Consider the following 6,630-nt stretch of genomic DNA (forward strand, 5'->3'; position numbering starts at 1 on the left):
GATGTGTGTACTGCCCTGATTAGTGATGGCAGGAGACACAGATGGCTGGTTAACAAGTTAGGTAGTTAGGAAGGGGAGCCACCAGGGAATATGTGGCAGCTTCGTGTAGCCAGACCCAAACAGGTGGCAGACAGCTTGAACTAACCCCTTTGTATTTTGTTTTTGACTTTATTTAAAATAACCGTAGTAAAATGCTTATTAGGCCCTAGCTTCATTTTTTTTTTTTTCTCTTGGCCAAGAGCTGGTGACTGGGAGGATGATGTCAGGAAACTCTGTTTCAATTTTGCTTTGATATTTTTATCTTCTGTATTTCTTGTGACTCTCACAGCTATGGTCTTTCTCTGAAAAATGCAATGGAAAATCTTTGATAGTGACCCAGTTAGTTCTTGCTTTAGGTGCATTGACTGCTCAACCTCAAAACTTATCCAAGTCACCCCCATGCTAAACTGCACAGCAGCCTAGCTCTGTAAATGTGTAAAACTCAAAGGCAGCCATGTCGAAAGGAGATGTAACAACAAGTGAATTTTGTAGGCAAGCACACTTATTGTAATGTGTTTATTGTTTGAAATACATAAAAAAACCTTTATGGAAAATTATCTGTGAAAGGCAGAAACAAGAGAAGATGATGCATAAGGTAAGTTTATAATCTATGCATTACTCCAGGCATTCTTTGATTTGTGATTAATCCAATTTTTGTGGCTTGCTCAATTTTGCATTTCTGTGGAAACATTTTTAAATGCTGTAAAATAAAACAAGTTATTTTTGTTGTACCACTGCAAGTTACCAGATTTTCCATCTAAACATGCCTTTCATCAGGTGCCTGTGACACAATACTTAACTTGTTCAGGAGAATGTGGTATAGCCTTTGCTCTCCTTATAATAGAAGAAGGGCAAAATGATCTAGAAAAAATACCTTAAGTAATAGCTGACTAGGGCCAATTTCAGACCAGAAATTCTGTGGGGCTATTCTAAAATGATTATTTTTCCTAGACCAGAAAGGTACTAAGAGGCAACACAGAAGAAAAGAAGGAAAGGTGGACTTTACCAGCCTTCCATTCAGCTTTTTGTATGTGGGTAAAGTAGGCTTCATTCATAGGAGTTCCTCCCAATAAATAAATTGAGAAAATGTTGGGTTAAACACAGTTGAAAAATTGTCTTTGCTATCAGACTTCTCAAAGTCTTTTATATGCTTAAACGCTTTGTAGAATTTCCAAAGTATATATATGCAAAGTTTCAATGTCTGCTAAACATTATTTGATTACATAAAATCCCTTTGCATCTTTTTTGGTTTGTTTTTGTTTTTTTATTGTTTTTTGTTGTTTTTGTTTTGTTACAGAGCATTTCATGAGATAGTGAGCTGAGACAGAAATGTTTTTCAGAACTGTGAAGCCAAACCATCTCATGTGTCATATGGAAACAGAAACTGCAGGAGTAGCAGTTGAAAGCCAGGTAAGGCACAAATCTAGTGAAGATGAGGGGACCATGATAACTTTACCTTAATAACTTTCAAATCAATGTGTCTTAATGTGTGTGGTTCAGATTTCTTGTTCTGAATGACATTATTAAATGTTGGGTAAAAATATGATTTTGTGGTCAAATAAGTTTAGGCAAAGCCTGACTCAACAAAATTAAATAGATTTTTTTTAAAAAAAAAAGCACCTCTTAGACTGTTTTTAAAAGCAGACACTTCTCAGAGTGGCTACTTGTTCACAAAAATTTCCCCTTCTCTTGGAACTGCCCCTATTCCTCAGAAATATGTCTTCTATAGTCACTTATGTTCTGATTCCCTGGCCATAGCTGATTGGTCAAGGAATAAAATATTTGAACCTTAAAACCTCAATAAGAATAATTGTCTTCATAGAATTTTGAGCTGAGAGATATAGAAGCTGACCATCATTGGTGTCTGTATCACTTAAGTGGTTTGAGAAGTGGTTTCCAAATCTGACTCTACTTCACAGACATGAAAGTTATGCAAAAACTCTGATTCCTGTGCTCCATCCAATATCTCCAAATCAGAATGTCTTATACCTGATTTAGGCACAAAATGTTTAATAATGACAGCTAAGAATTATTGAAGACTCACCATGTAGTCTCTAAATGCCAAGCACTATAGTTCTTAACAAGATTTCCAAGAGGATTTTATGCATCCTGTCCAGGACTGGTGTAAGGATATACATTTGGGAAGTTCTGTGAACTCTTGCTGCTGAGGTGTTTAGTAGTTACTCTTACTGAGGTTCAGTAGTTCAACTATTCTTTTGATTTCTGTATATTACCACAGTATCCTTCCAATAAATTCCTTTTTAGGCTTATGCTAGCTAAAGTTGATTTTTGTTACTTGCAACTAAAATAACCTTAACTAATACAGTTTTGTGAATTTCCTAGAAGGGAATTATAGCATGTAATGCTTCACAAACTTATTTGACCTCTGATTCCTTTTTTTTTCCCAAAGAGCTTCTTGTTAGACCAGTGCTTTTGCTGCGCATGCTTTTGCTGCACATGCCACATATGCTTTTGCCACACTAGTTTAAGGTAATTGATTTAACAGTGCTGTGAATTTTCTACACGCTATATACACTGAATTTTGAGTTTTAAGCCCAGTTTCTGGGGGTTACATTAATTGCTTTACTATATGTTCTAAGAATTAGGGACACTCAGTAGTGATATACACATTTAGATATAAATAAACAAAACCTTGATACTCAGTTTTAGGATCTCTCTGGGAAACAAGAAATCAGGGCTTTCCCTCAGTGATGCGGTGCTACTTGCACATGATAAGCCTTTTCTACTTATCTATAGGTTTTACATAGAAGACATCTCATTCTGCAGTGCACCTAGAGACAAGATACAGATGGTTTATTCCATGGTTGGTCATTCTATAGCTGTAAGTAAAGAAAAAAAAATAAGTGTTATTAGTTGAATTGGCAAAAAGCAATAATCTGTCCTTCTAAAACCTAAAAGTTCATGGAAATTCAGAAAAATAGCAAGATGAAATGCAGTGGAATAGCAGCAGTTTCAGTTGAAATCCAAATTCTGTCATTTATTAGCTCTGTCTTTTTGAACAAGGTCCTTTACTTTTCTAAACTTATTTCCTGTTCTGTAAAATGGAGATAATAATTTCTCCTATATTTTCTGGTTAAGACTAAATGAAACAATGGTCATTATAGTAGTAGTTACCATTTTTTAATACATTTCTTCTTTACAGGCACTGTGTTAAGCCCTTTAAATCCATTGCCTCAATTAATTTTTAAAACAATCTTGTGAGATGATTACTACTCATTTACCCATTTTGTAGATGAGGAAACCTAATCTCAAAAATATTAAGAGCATTGCCTAAGGTTGCTCAGTAAACAGAAAAATCAGGATATAATCCTAGACAGTTGTACTTCAATGCCTACGTATTGAAAGCACTCAATATTTAAGTATTGTCTCCAGAAAGCTTTGTCTTTCCCTTTGACTAATCAACAATAAAGAAACATATCTTGGCAATATATTTATTTATATTGTGAAGGAAAAAAATAGAAATCTGTGTGGGTGACACTTAAATTCTGACTTCTATTCTTGGTCAAGTTAGGCATCTCTGGATGGATGATTTCAGTGGAGGTGGGGAGAGGCTGGAATCACCAAGAGAATCACAGTGAAACAAGGAAATTTGACTGGAGCACTTGCATTATAGAAAGAGAACTGAAGGAGTGGTAGAACTTGAGTGCGAACAGTGAAGGAATGCCATTTGAGGTAAGGGTTTTAACTAGAGTAAGAGTGTGGATTGGTGAAAAAGAATAACCTATGCCAAGCAGGGATAAAATATTCAGTCTGAGCAGTATAGAAGAGCAAACTGGTTTGTTTGGATGAAGGACAGGATTTTGATTAAAAAGTCTGAGGACAATTAGGTTAGCTAGATTGAGAAATGCCCAGAGATAAAGTGGCCTCCACATTTTCGTGTAGAAACTAAGATTTAATGAATGGTTACTCTCTGTGAGGCATTATCATAATCATTTTATTTGCATGAAATCATCTAATGCTCATACCAACCCTGTGAAGTTGGCACAATTTTTAGATCTATTCTACTGTTGAGGAAAATGAGAAACATAGAAGTTTGATAACTTATAGAAAGTTACTAGGAAATGGAAGACCCAGGATTCAAACCCAGGAAACTGAACTTCAGACTCTAGATCTTTACTAGCATGCTATACCACTATGTAGCCTGGATTGACTTTATTATGTTACTCCCTTTCTTATAAAACTAGTTTCTTATTACTTTTATTAGAAAAGTTATATCCGGGCGCCTGGGTGGCTCAGTTGGTTAAGCGACTGCCTTCAGCTCAGGTCATGATCCTGGAGTCCTGGGATCGAGTCCCACATCCGGCTCCCTGCTCAGCAGGGAGTCTGCTTCTCCCTCTGACCCTCCTCCCTCTCATGCTCTCTCTCATTCTCTCTCTCGCAAATAAATAAAATCTTAAAAAAAAAAATTAAAAGTTATATCCCTCTGCCTGACCTTTAGGGATCTCTATCAATTTGCAACTTTTGATCACCAACATATTTTTTTATCACTTTCTCCAAATGGACCCTCCTCTATTACATGTAAATTAATGTTTCCTTACTTGGAATGCCCTCCCTCTGTTGATTCCTTGTCTCTGAACTCCTTAAAATTCAGTTCAAAAAGTTTAGCTACTCCTCCAAGAAGACCTTTCTGACTTTTTTCCCATTGAATATCAATTCTAAATTAGTTTGTCTTCACAAAATGTATTGGCTTAGTATTGATTATTTTGCCCTTAGTAACCTTAATTGATAAGCAATATTGAGTTTATGTGTTTTTGAGCATGTATCTTTCTGCTAAATTGATTATCAGCTCTTTATGATCAAACAGTGTATCTGTATACAATATCCATTCATTTGATGTTGGCTACATAGAATAGGTGGGAATGGTAGAAAAACAACAGCAAAAATAGTAGGAAAAAAAGGTTTTTCCTTTCTCACATATGTCCAGAGAGAGATTTATTTAAAACCTCTATTTTTTTTCTGATAGAAGCTTAAGTTTGGACTATTAATATTATTTCCCAACAAGAAAGCAATACCTATGTTGTAAAGGTTGGGGCTTATTTTCTTACTTGTGAAAATCAGATCACTGATTTAAAAAACAACAAAATTTAGCTTTGAAATAAGTGTATATAAATTGTGTCTTTTTTTAAAACAAAGGTTTTAATTATACAGGTCCCTGCAGAGCTTATCTTATAATTACTAAAAAATGGCAAGTATCCTACATAATATCCCTTCCTTCTGAATATGAAAATGTACTTGCATAAGTGCAGATATTGGCGATCAGACAATAGAGAAGATTTCCATTTGTGCTTTGTGGAATGAAGTCAGTTGGTGCTCACTAATTCAGCCAAGATTTTCTCTGATAATGGCAAAACATGCCTGTACATGTAGCTAAACAAACATTGGATTATTTATCTTCTTTCTGGCAAATACCAGAATGGAAATGCCCAGGATACTTGTTTATCATGTATGACTGTTGGGGGGGTGGGAATCCCATGGTAAAAGTGAAACTGTATAAGCCAAGAAAATAAGGATAAATTTAAATGCTGTAGAGTTCTTTCTGTGTGTGTGTGTGTGTGTGTGTGTGTGAGAGAGAGAGAGGCAGAGACAATGTTTATCCAAGCCTTTATGTGTGTGTGTTTTATTTTTACTGAATATCCTTTTTCTGTGGAATCTTTCTTTTGTGGGGCTCCATGCTCATATAAAAAGAAGTAACATAAGTGACCCAGTGTTTGCTCAGTGTCCAGATAGCGTGTGGTTCTTTATTTTAAATCTTGAAAGTTACATAATAAAGACTACCCATGGTTTCTGTCCTCAAAAATCTTGTCCTTAAATAGATATACAGTCATCTAATTATCTGTGTGAAGTAGTAAATAAAAAGAATATGTAAAGTATATAGACAATAACAGGAGAGATTACTGAGATTTTATTTGAAATTACAGAAGTGTTATAACAGATTAAAACACACATAAATCTTTGTTTTCAATTAGCTCAATTGATTAAAGCAAGGTATTAATGAACAAACTGTAATGGAATTAGAAATTAAGAGTCCAAGGACCTGAGTTCTAGTTTCAGTGCTACAATTAACTGGCTGTTTGACATGAGCAAGGGGATCAATCTTGCCACCCTCACAAACAGTAATATACATTTGTGAAAATGCAGTTCCAACTTTATTAGTAATATTCTTTTTCTAAAAACTTCACTGAAGTATGAGTGACATACAAAAAACAGTTTATATTTAATGTATACAACCTGATGAGTTTGGAGATAAGTATACACCACTGAAACTAACACCATATTCAATGCCATAACCATATCCATTACCTTCAAGAGTTTCCTTCTGCACTCTTTATTTTTTGTGATAAGAACACTTAAGATCTACACTCTTAGAAAAATTTAAGTATACAATACAGCATTGTTAACTATGCCCTAGAGTAAATGTCTAGGATTTGACTTGCATTACTGAAATTTTGTACCCTTTGACCAACACCTCCCTATTTCCCCCCACCCTCAGCCCCTGATAACCAACATTCTGCTCTCTGCTTCTGAGTTTGACTATTTTAGAGTCCTTATACATGTCGGATCATGCAGTAT

The 6,630-nt window shown here is 35.1% G+C and overlaps 1 long non-coding RNA gene across 1 annotated transcript; it reads left to right on the plus strand.

The window, feature by feature from the left end:
* The first annotated feature begins 600 nt into the window (after positions 1–600).
* On the plus strand, positions 601–2,844 carry LOC145717957 (uncharacterized). Its single transcript, XR_014141486.1, has 3 exons — positions 601–634; positions 1,337–1,449; positions 2,797–2,844. It is a non-coding gene; the product is annotated as an uncharacterized LOC145717957 (long non-coding RNA).
* Positions 2,845–6,630: the final 3,786 nt, after the last annotated feature.

This window comes from Leptonychotes weddellii, chromosome X (genome assembly GCF_054177405.1).
Source record: "Leptonychotes weddellii isolate Sample4059 chromosome X, ASM5417740v2, whole genome shotgun sequence".
Taxonomy (NCBI): Eukaryota; Metazoa; Chordata; class Mammalia; order Carnivora; family Phocidae; genus Leptonychotes; species Leptonychotes weddellii.